Source organism: Adiantum capillus-veneris, chromosome 21, assembly GCF_014529385.1.
Source record: "Adiantum capillus-veneris isolate H3 chromosome 21, ASM1452938v2, whole genome shotgun sequence".
In the NCBI taxonomy this organism is placed as follows: Eukaryota; Viridiplantae; Streptophyta; class Polypodiopsida; order Polypodiales; family Pteridaceae; genus Adiantum; species Adiantum capillus-veneris.
The window spans coordinates 149,049,034-149,061,051 of record NC_140951.1 but is presented as its reverse complement, the minus strand read 5'-3'; the positions used below and the strand labels follow the sequence as shown (position 1 = coordinate 149,061,051).

Sequence of the window (12,018 nt, the reverse complement as noted above, 5' to 3'; positions counted from 1 at the left end):
ATGGTATGTAAAGGAAGAGATTGGCATACGGTGCGAGGTCGTGCTTGACACTATAGTTGTCAAGTACATGATTGCAAGCCAATCACTGTTAGTCTCCTTTTGGTATATGAGATCACAAATGCTCAGAGGTAAGTACATTCCTATGGACCAGGTTTTTGCAGGTTTGGAAGATAATCCTGCTGTGGATGTGGAAGTGTTTGATAAAGAGCATGGCCTAATGTTGGTGGTTACAATAAGGGAGCTATGTAGTCTTCTGCAGTTGCGGCACGACATAATTGAAGAGTCAATGGAGAGGGACCTTTCAAATTTTTCCTTTTTCCTAGCTGGCCGTAAGCTGATGTGGCATAGGGAAAAATATATTTTGTGCAAAGAGTTGGATGGTCGGGTTGAAATAGTGTCAATGTAACAGAGATTCTTGTGAACCCAAGTGTACACGAATGACTTTTAATAAATGAAGTTTTGTTGAGCTCATTTGTCAATTGTGGTCTGTGAATATAAGTGTTCTTGAAATACATTTCTTTAGCCATTGCCACATCTCTCTCTCTCTCTCTCTCTCTCTCTCTCTCTCTCTCTCTCTCTCTCAATGTTAGGCAAGACAAAGACATGATAGAAGAGTCATCTTAATTCATTAGAAAGTAAAAACTCGTCCATGAACAATGGACTAAGATACAATTTCTGTAAGTATGGAATCAAAATGTCTTCAAGGTAAAAATCAAAGGTACGCCCCTCAAAAGAGGGTGGTGAGATAGTTGTTCCTGGTGGATTTAGGTCTTCCTTTTCAGGAGTATCATCAATCAGTAGTGTATTATTTGCATCAGGGTACATCGATTTAGCTAAACGGTTTGTACAAAAGAGGTAAGTGTGGTTTTTTAGGGTGGTAGTGGCCCTCGACGGTAACGCATTTTCTTTGATCATACAAAAAGAAAAAATCTGACGTATGAGCACCGCATACACCGCAAACTATTGTAACTAGTGGCGACAAGTTTTGCCTTTGCATTGAAGACCATACGGCAACTCTGAAGCGCGGAATAAGAAACTGAATAAATTCTTTGGTTCTTGGACGAACCACGACTCGACAAGTACCCATTCGAAATGTTTGCAAATCCTCGAAGGGGTCTACTATACCCAGAGGCACGCGCATCAGCAGCAATCCATTGATGTCCAAGATAATCAACCTCTGTAAAAGTTGACAAGTACATATAAGTATTTAGAAGCTGAACATATTTTGCCATACTTGAATAGACATTACCGGAACAACCGTATCTACAGGTAGCAAGAGTCCATACTGGGTCTCTATAGTGTTGTTGTCGTTGTTTCTATCCTCTGCTTTAGCTTCATCGTCGTAGTCATCGTTCTCATCTTCATCAAGGGTCTCCCCCATGGATCTTTCTACCTCATTCAGGGTTTCCTCCAAGTTCTTTTTCTCTGCCTCCGTTGGCCGGCTTGCCTCATCCATATCCTTTTGCTCATCCGAAGGCCTGCTTTCCTCATCCATCCTTGCCTCATCCAGGGTTTCATCCATGGGCTCTTTTGGCTCCTCCACTGGCCTACTTGGCTCTTTCATTGTCTCCTCCATAAGCCTCTCTGCTTGTACACTAGCACCTTGCATAGCCTCATTTGACCTTTCTTCATCCTCGGCTCTTTCATCTTTGGCTGGTATGACCCCCTCGGCCCGTTGTGATTCCACTGTATCTGATGCAGGGGCTTGTCATGGTGGCTCGTCATATATTGTCATATCAATTGTGCGGTCGTCCAAGACGCTATCTTCAGCTTCTCTGGGGTTTGACATAGTGAGCAGGTGTTGTATCAGACTTGCCCAATATCTTTGAAAATAATCATATGTGTAGTTTTGCGTAGCACTCTGCAAAATTGAAAGACCACATGGTGAGAAGTCTTGTATAAAGAAAACCAAAACTGACTAAATGCATTGCCAAATGGTTACCTTAGTCATGAAAGGTTTTAATGCAAAGTAGCTTTGCATGACATATTCTGCATGGAGAAGACATCTCCAGCCGCAAGAATTTGCATCGGTTTGATTTGGTACAGGCACATCTTTGATTGGGGCCTTGTATAGTTTATACCTTCCACATAGCTTGCCATAAGCAAGCAATAATCTCTTTATACAACTGCACAAAGGAGTATCAGGATGTTAGCTTGAGGCTTTCAAATTTACATGGATATCTATAAGAAACACTTTCTGATACATAACACTTACAACCTAATTTCAGGGTGGGTTCCTTTTATTGAATTGAACACCCACACTGCTGGCTGCTCAACATCAAGGCATATGAGACTCCAGTGATGGGTGTTCTCATATGGAAAGATGATGACATTTACTTCCAGCATAGCACAGTGGAGAAACCAACTCTCGAATGTGCCAGATGGACTGTTCTTCTGTCTAATAATCACTGACATTTGTGGATCAAGAAGAAACACCTCCGTGTGGGTGTGTTGTGGAAGTTGACTTTTGATCAAATTGCAGGGAGTGTACCTGAGTTAGTACACCTATCATTTGAGTTTTCAAAGTTAGCAAAATATTAAAACTTACTTAAGACAAGCATAGATAATTGTATCTGAGATCTGAGCATCTGGATCCAGCAATATATTAATGTCCACTTTTTTCAGAGCCAGCTTTCTGGCTCCATCTATAAATGGTATCTCTGCAAGCAAACCATCCTTCATTGAAAGTAGAGTATCTTTGTTGCTTGCATCTATGGATAGGGTCACATTGCATTCTCTTTGCCTCTGGGACTCCACTACTACTTTTGTTTTCTCCGTAAGCTCTACTTCCCTTATGTCTTCTGTTTGGCGAGCAACCGTCTTTGCCCTTGCCCTTGTATTAACATCATGTCTGACATCTACAACTGTGACTTGTGGCAATAGCTCAGGGGGGTATAGAAAAATTTCCCTCATTTTTATCCCTGCAGACATTGGGGACCAGAAGTTTGTCATACCTCCACCTTACCCTTTTTAGGTTCTCACTGTCTTTGTCCATTCTGGGCATGGGCTACTACAATGGTCATGTCACTGAAGTACTCAAGCAGGAAGTCCTCTACTGCTTCCTGTAGAGCCATCAATGGGTGGATGCATGAATAGGTGGCCCGGTTTTGTTAAGTATGGAGCCTGATTTACCCTTGTAATTTTCTGTGGTAAAAGCGCACATTTGTAAGGCTCCCATTATGAGGAGAAGCCATCGTGCGTGAAGGAAAATCACTCACCGGAAACCAAAATTTTCACAAACAAGAATCAGGGGCAACTTTAGAGGCCTCGGGGGCGGAGGCCCCCGAGACTTTTTTTTCGCCGGAATATTATGGCCGGACGGTGGCCGGAAAGTGGTCGGAAAACAACCGGTCGGTTGGCCGGTGGCCGGTAGTCAATGGCCGATGGTCGGTGGTCGGAAGTCAATGGCCAGTGGCCGGTGGCCAAATTCAATGGCCGGTGGCTGAATTCAAAAGCGGACTTGTCTTCTCAAGGGCAGCCACACATGGGTGGATTGGAGGGTCCAATTCAGACATATTCGCACAAGGGCGGCTACACATGGCTGTCTCTCATAAGACAGGGCAGCCCTTTCGACCTATAAAAGGAGGCCATTTCTACACACATTTTATAGTGTGAAGTTGATGCAACAAGGTGAGTGTGAGGTGGTATGAGTGAAGCAAGGTGGGAGCTCTATCAAGGGTTTAATCCCTTTGTAAACTACTGCTTCTTTTGAAGTGCTAAAGCCATTGAGTGGCTGCTTTCCCGTGGACGTAGCCCACATTGGGTGAACCACGTATATTGTGTGTACTCTCTCTCTCTCTCTATCTCTCTACTCTATAATCTCTTGTGTGTGTAATCTATCTCTCTCCATTAAGTAATCTACTCAAAAATCTATTTAGCTACGTCTTATTTCCTAACAACTGGTATCAGAGCAAGGTTTACTCGTAGCTAAATTATCTCAAGGAAAGGATTCCTTGAATTGAGTGGGAGTTATGGCGGAGGAAGGGAAGCTCAAGATTGAGAAGTTCAACGGCAAAAACTACCAACATTGGAAGATGCAGATTGAAGACTATCTCTACCAGAAGGACCTCTATTTGCCACTAGGCGGTCTTGCGAAGAAGCCCGCAACAATGGCAGATGAAGCATGCATTGTCCTTGATCGAAAGGCACTGGGAACAATCCGGTTAAGCTTGGCGTCAACGGTGGCCTTCAATGTTTCGGAGATGAAGACCACGGAGGACTTGATGAAGTCACTTGACGACTTCTACGAGAAACCATCGGCATCCAATAAGGTATTTCTTATGAAGCGCTTGTTCAATCTAAAGATGGCAGAGAATGGTTCAGTTGCAGAACACCTAAATGACTTTAACACAAACATAAGTCAACTTCGATCAGTGAAAATCAATTTCGATGACGAAGTGCGAGCTCTCCTTATACTATCATCTCTACCGGATAGTTGGGACAGCCTTGTGATGGCTGTAAGTAATTCTATCTCTGGCACAAATACTCTTAAGTTTGATGATGTTGTGGGTGTTCTCCTAAGCGAGGAAATGCGAAGGAGAAGCACAGGAGAATCATCAAGTGCTGCACTATCAGTGGAAACAAGAGGAAGGCCTAAGGAGAGGTTCAAAAATCAAAAGGGTCGTGATCGCTCAAGGCGGAGCAAGTCACGCACAAAGTCAGTTCTTGAATGTTGGAACTGCGGCAAGAAGGGCCACGTCAAGAAGGATTGCTGGTCTAAGAAGAAGAAGGAGACAGAGTCTGAAGACAACAAGCCAACATCGGAGGCCAATGTGGCAGGTAAAGTAGAGCAAGACGCTCTAATTCTCTCATTAGACAATGTGTCTAATTCCTGGATAGTAGATTCCGGGGCTTCATTCCATGCGACACCACACAAGCAACATTTCCAAGACTACACCAAAGGTAATTTTGGGTATGTATACTTGGGATGATGAAGCTTGTGAGATTGTCGGCATAGGTACAATTTCTGTCAAAATTGCTAACGGAAATGAATGGAAGCTTAAAGATGTTAGGCATGTTCCTTCTCTTCGCAAAAATTGGATCTCTACAGGACAATTGGACGATGAAGGTCACAACATTGCATTCGGAAACAAACGGTGGAAGATCTCAAAGGGATCTTTGGTGGTTGCCAAAGGTGAAAAAGTCGGTACACTTTACTTGTGTACTGTTAGCATGCAACCTTCAGCTTGTGCAGCAACTACAGAAGTTGACAGTGCGGTGTGGCACTACCGACTTGGGCATATGAGTGCCAAAGGAATGCAAATCCTTCAAACAAAGAAGCTTCTACCAGGTTTGAAAGAAGTGGACTTAGAGTTCTGTGAAGATTGTGTTTATGGTAAACAAAAGAGGGTAAAATTTCAAAAATCAGGAAATGAAAGAAAAAATAAAAAACTTGAGTTGGTTCATTCTGATGTTTGGGGTCCTGCAAGTACACCATCACTTGGTGGCTCATTGTACTATGTAACATTCATAGACGATGCGACTAGAAGAACATGGGTTTATGTCATGAAGAATAAATCCGATGTATTTTCCATATTTCAAAGGTGGAAAGCCTTTGTGGAGAATGAAACAGGTACCAAGGTTAAATGCCTCAGATCCGACAATGGAGGCAAATATTGCAGCCAAGCTTTTGAAAGCTTTTGTGCTAGCAATGGCATTCGGAGGCAAAGTACAACCCCAAGGACACCTCAACAAAATGGGATTTCGGAAAGGATGAACAAGACAATCATGGAACGAGAATGAAGCATGCGGCTACATGCAGGCCTACCGCTTGAGCTTTGGGCGGAAGCTGTAAGTATGTCTGTGTACTTAATCAATCGGTCACCCTCAACGGCATTGGATGGGGGAGTTCCAGAAGAGGCATGGACAGGTAAACCGGTGAATTATGCATTTCTCAAAGTGTTTGGGTGTGAGGCTTTCATGCACATAGATAGAAGCCTAAGATCAAAGTTAGATGCAAAGTCCAAAAAGTATTTCTTCATTGGCTATGGAGAAAGAGACTTTGGGTATCGCCTATGGAATCCTGAAGATGGTAAAATCTTAAGGAGTAGGGATGTAATTTTTAACGAACAAAATATGTACAAAGATTACTTGGAAAGAAAACAAACAAAAGAAACAGGTGATGAGTACATGGAGCTTGAGGACGGTGAAGACTCAAGGACTGCAAACGGTGACAATGTGCAACAACATCAACCAAATGAGGAGCCTCAACCTATTCCCCGAAGATCTATAAGAGGAAGTAGACCTCCAGAAAGGTTTGTTCCTTCCTTACACCATCTCTTGATCTCAGATTCTGGAGAGCCGGAATCATATGAAGAAGCTATGCAACATGAATCCAAAGAAGAATGGACGAAGAGCATGCAAGTGGAGATGGACTCACTACATCGCAACCAAACATAGGAGTTGGTTGAGTTGCCTAAAGGTAAGCGGGCACTTCAAAACAAATGGGTGTACAAGCTAAAGGAAGAAGAAGGTGGGAAGAAAAGGTACAAGTCTAGGCTTGTGGTAAAAGGGTTTTCTCAAAAGAAAGGTATTGACTTCAATGAAATATTTTCTTCTGTTGTAAAAATGAACTCAATTAGGCTTGTCTTAAGCCTTGTGGCTGCTCATGATCTAAATCTCGAGCAAATGGATGTAAATACGGCATTCCCTCACGGTGACTTAGAGGAGGAAATCTACATGATTCAACCAAAGGGGTATGAAGTAAAAGGTAAGGAGAAAATGGTTTGTAGATTAAAGAAGAGCTTGTATGGTTTAAAGCAAGCATCAAGACAATGGTACTTGAAGTTTGATCGATGGATGTTGGATCATGGATTCACAAGATGCAACTCGGATCACTGCGTCTACACGAAGAATTTGGGAGATGGGAAATTCATCATCCTAATGTTGTATGTTGATGACATGTTGATTGCAAGTGCTAACATGCAGGACATCAAAGACCTAAAAGAGGAGCTGTCCAAATCTTTTTCAATGAACGATTTAGGTGCTGCAAAGAGGATACTTGGTATGAAAATATCAAGGGACAGGACGAAGAAGACAATAAAGCTATCTCAAGAAGATTACATCAAGAAGGTACTAGAAAGGTTTGCAATGCAAAATGCAAAACCAGTTTCTACACCTTTGGCTGGTCATTTTAAACTAACGAAGGATATGTGTCCAAAGACACAAGAGGAGATAGCCTATATGTCTAAAGTTCCATATGCTGCATCGGTAGGCTCTCTAATGTATGCTATGGTCTGGACAAGGCCAGACATTGCACATGCAGTGGGAGTTGTGAGTAGGTTCATGGACAACCCAGGTAAATAGCATTGGCAAGCTGTGAAGTGGATACTTAGGTATCTAAAAGGGACAACAACAAATGCTTTGTATTTTGGAGGAACTGATATTTTTCTAGAAGGGTATGCTGATGCAGATATGACAGGTGACAAAGATACTCGAAGGAGCACTACTGGCTATGTGTTCATGGTTGGAGGCACAACAGTAAGCTGGGCTTCAAAGCTGCAGAAAGTGGTTTCACTTTCTACCATGGAAGCAGAGTATGTAGCAATGACGGAGGCAAGCAAAGAAATTCTGTGGCTTCACAGATTCTTAGAAGAGCTTGGATTCAAACAAGACAATTGTGTCTTGTACAGTGATAGCCAAAGAGCTATCCATCTTGCGAAGAACTCAGCCTTTCATTCAAGGACAAAGAACATTGAGGTGAGATATCACTTCATACGCACTCTTTTGGAAGAGGGACAGCTAAAGCTAGGGAAGGTGCACACAAGTGAAAATCCTGCAGACATGTTTACAAAGGTGGTCAACAAGGAGAAGTTGAGCTTTTGCTCATCTTCAATCGACATTCAAGGATAAGAAGCCAGAATGGAAAGCAGTCACAGGTTTGGTTTGGAGATCAGTCTCCCAGTGGGAGATTGTTAAGTATGGAGCCTGATTTACCCTTGTAATGTTCTGTGGTAAAAGCGCACATTTGTAAGGCCCCCATTATGAGGAGAAGCCATCGTGCGTGAAGGAAAATCACTCACCGGAAACAAAAATTTTCACAAACAAGAATCAGGGGCAACTTTAGAGGCCTCGAGGGTGGAGGCCCCCGAGACTTTTTTTTTCACCGGAATATTATGGCCGGACGGCGGTCGGAAAGTGGTCGGAAAACAACCGGTCGGTTGGCCGGTGGCCGATAGTCAATGGCCGATGGCCAGTGGTCGGAAGTCAATGGCCGGTGGCCGGTGGCCGAATTCAATGGCCGGTGGCTAAATTCAAAAGCGGACTTGTCTTCTCAAGGGCGGCCACACATGGGCGGATTGGAGGGTCCGACTTGGACATATTCGCACAAGGGCGGCTACACATGGCTGTCTCTCATAAGAGAGGGCAGCCCTTTTGGCCTATCAAAGGAGGCCATTTCTACACACATTTTATAGTGTGAAGTCGATGCAACAAGGTGAGTGTGAGGTGGTGAGAGTGAAGCAAGGCGGGAGCTCTATCAAGGGTTTAATCCCTTTGTAAACTACTTCTTCTTTTGAAGTGCTAAAGCCATTGAGTGGCTGCTTTCCCGTGGACGTAGCCCACATTGGGTGAACCACGTATATCGTGTGTACTCTCTCTCTCTCTCTCTCTCTCTCTCTCTCTACTCTATAATCTCTTGTGTGTGTAATCTATCTCTCTCCATTAAGTAATCTACTCAAAAATCTATTTAGCTACGTCTTATTTCCTAACAGGTTTTAACCGGTTGAAAGTTTCTTTTAGAGGCTTAAAATTTAGGGGGTATGAAATTGGTGTTATGGGAAAGAATTGTTTGAATTAAATATTCGTGTGGAGGATACAAAATCTTAAAAATCATGTGGAGGATTCAAAAACACGTGTGGAGCCCACGTCAGAACGAATGTTTAGTTGAATGTTTTCATGACTGTGACTTCTCTGTATCTTTGTGCCTTTCTCCTTCTGCGCCTTTCTCAGCTCGCTCTACAGCCCCCTGGGCACGCTGCTTATTCTTCGCTATGGATAGCAACCTAAGAAAGAGCCCAAGGAATGCAGCCCGACATGTCTCCCCCACAAAGACCCGACATTCTCCCACGAAGGTATGTCACCTCTCTCTGTCTCTCTCTGTGTTGTGTACAACAGACCTGTGTGTAGTAGAGTACTGAGGTGTGGATACATTGAGTAATGAGTATGGATTTATTCCTTTCAGAGACAGAAGTTACAGCCTCCTCCAAAAATCAGCGGCTTTGTTCACGCCAAGGATGTGGAGGTGCCATTAAAGGCATTCTGGACGACAAAGGAGGATTTTCATAGGGAATATGAGTTAGGTCTTGAGGGGAAAGATGTTAGGAAGTTGACAGATGCAGATGTGCCCATATCCGATTGGATGAAATTTTTCACTTGTCTTCTAGTGAAGGAGAAAAAAGTGCCGATAAAAACGGCAAGGCCGGATCACTACAAGGCACTCTACCAGCTCTACAAGCAGGTGTACCAATCCAAACCACCAAACTATCTGCTGGGAGTCAAGTTTGCATGCGGATATGTTTATTTCGTATGCACAAGTCCGGTAAAGTGGGATGAGTTTGCATATGAGGTGGTGAAGAATGTGACCAATGAAGGTCACTTAGATAGGAAAAGAGAACAATGGAAGCTAGAGACTTCCCAAGTATCCACAGGTACCCCAAGTGGTTCTGCCATCTTCTTAGTAAATACCCCATCCGGAAGTACACCAGTCGGAAGTGGACTTTTTGCGACCACTCAGTCTTCCTTTAGTGTTGAAGTATCCACTTCCTTGCAAGAACTTCTTGTTGAGGTTAGAAAATCTCATGACAATGTATCAGCCGAGTGTCAGAAGGCTAAGGATTCAGTGGTCAAATCTGTTGCTGATGTGCACCGTTGCGAGGGTGCCCTTGACACCATCCGAATGCACTTCCCTGATGATGCCAATGTACCAACAGGCTTGCTTGACAGCTTCCAAGAAAAATTTGACCAAGCAAAAGCCACCCTACAGCAGGCATAGGTATGCTTTTAACTCCATCTGATTGTAGTACAATACATGCAAAGTACCATACGGTATGATTTTTCATACCGGTAGGATTATATCATATTCGGTAAGGGTAGATGAAAATACCGGTAGGATGTTATCATACCGGTAGGATTATACCCTACCGGTATGATTACATCCTACCGGTATGATTATATCCTACCAGTATGATAACATCCTACTGGTATGGTTACATCCGACCTGTATGGTTAGATCCAACCGGTATGATAAAATCCAACCGGTTTGATGTTATGCTTCCGATATACTGTTATCCTACCGGTATGATGTTACCGGATGTTATCCTACCTGTATGATGTTATACTATCCAGTATAATAACATTATACCGGTGGGATAACATCATACCAGCAGGATGTAATCATACCGGTATGATAACATCATTATACCGATTTTCAAGCATTCATACTGATTTTATACCTGTTTGACATTGTCTGATAACAGAGGTCTCTTGCCTACAGGAAGAATTATCCAAATGCTTGGACCGTGAGGAAACCTTTGGTCTCTATGTCACGTTTGTGACAGGCATGATTAGTCAACCAATGCTACCTGAAACCATAGTCTTGCCTGCACGAGTAACAACTCCTGGACATAGTGTTGTTCTCATTGATGTGTGCAATGCTTGTGGTGTAAGAATTCATGATCACAATCGCTCAAGCCATGTTGTTCTATTGCCTTGTTCACATGCATACCATGCATTCTGCTATGCTCACTTGGATGAGAAAGGAAAGTGCATGCTTAAGGATTGCCTCAGAGTTATTTCTGCAGAAGACCAATCCCTTCTAAAGAAGAAGCCAGTTGAACCATGCCCAAAAACAGGTGAGAAAATTGTTTCAATGGGTAATCAGGTGGTTGATTTTTGTCTTCTCTGATGTTTTTTCAGGTGGTTGATTTTTTTCTTCTCTAATGTTTTTTCAGAGTCAAGCTTCTTCAGAACTACTGCCGGTAAAGACACAGGGAACGGTGCAGTGACACCTGCATACAAGACACCTGTTGAGGTATTGCTTGATGAAAATGTCCCTGGTAATGCTGAGAAATCTGTTTCGGAAACAACAGAAGAAGAACAAAACTTTGAGGTAAAGGAGCAGAGTACGACTGGTGCTGAAGAGAAAACCCAGAATGAGGAAGACGATGTGTTTCTAGACAGCGTGCGGGTGACAAGATCAAAGACCCCGAGAAAACGAGGCCAACGTGGCAAGAGTAAGTTTTTCATTGATTATGGCTCTAATAAGTGATCTCTTGCTGCACAGCTTTCTAAAGCTGATGGTCGTGTAGATGTCAGGTTGGAGGGAAGTCCCGAGGAGACCCTTGCTCAGCATATAAGAAAGGCAAAAAGAAAAAAAATCGAGAAGAATGGAGATGAGAATCCTGAAATGGAGCAAAAAAGCAAGGAAGAGGAAGAGACCCAAGGGCAGCCAGAAGAGGAGATGGACATAGAAGACACTAAGGAGATGTAGAATACCGGCACCAGTTCTAACCCTAAACCCAAAGCCTACAAAAGATTATAGTTTGCCCCCCCATGTTTCTTTTTATGTAACCACTTCTGAAATTCATATAACTTTCTTTCCCATTCGACGTCTCTTTTATCTTGTGCCTAATTTTTGAACATTGTGTGTTTTTATTGTATGATTTAAATCTATAGATATGTCCTAATTGCATATTTAAATTTGAGTCTTGTGTAATTTTGCATGTGCAGATATGTTTTCAGTTGAAGAATGGTACCTTGCAGATAGGTTCAGGGCTGACAAGCAGAATGGCAGGGCTGACATTCGTGCAATATGGAATTGCGTGTGGTCTCCTGCAGTGCTCGTGTTTCCTCTATGGTATAGACTAATTAAAAGAATCCCATTGATATGGCCAAGGCCACCACCTCCGTTGAGCGTCCAGCGTAGGGTTCTCATTTTGGACCTTAATGAATTACTGCTCAAGAAATTTGATGGAAAATATGGTGAAGAATTGCCCCATTGGCCAGAAATGCGGTATGTTG

The 12,018-nt window shown here is 43.0% G+C and overlaps 1 pseudogene; it reads left to right on the top strand.

Annotated features, from left to right (window-relative positions):
• Positions 1-11,578, top strand: part of LOC147431948 (uncharacterized) — a 50,889-nt pseudogene extending 39,311 nt beyond the window's left edge.
• The last annotated feature ends 440 nt before the right edge of the window (positions 11,579-12,018 follow it).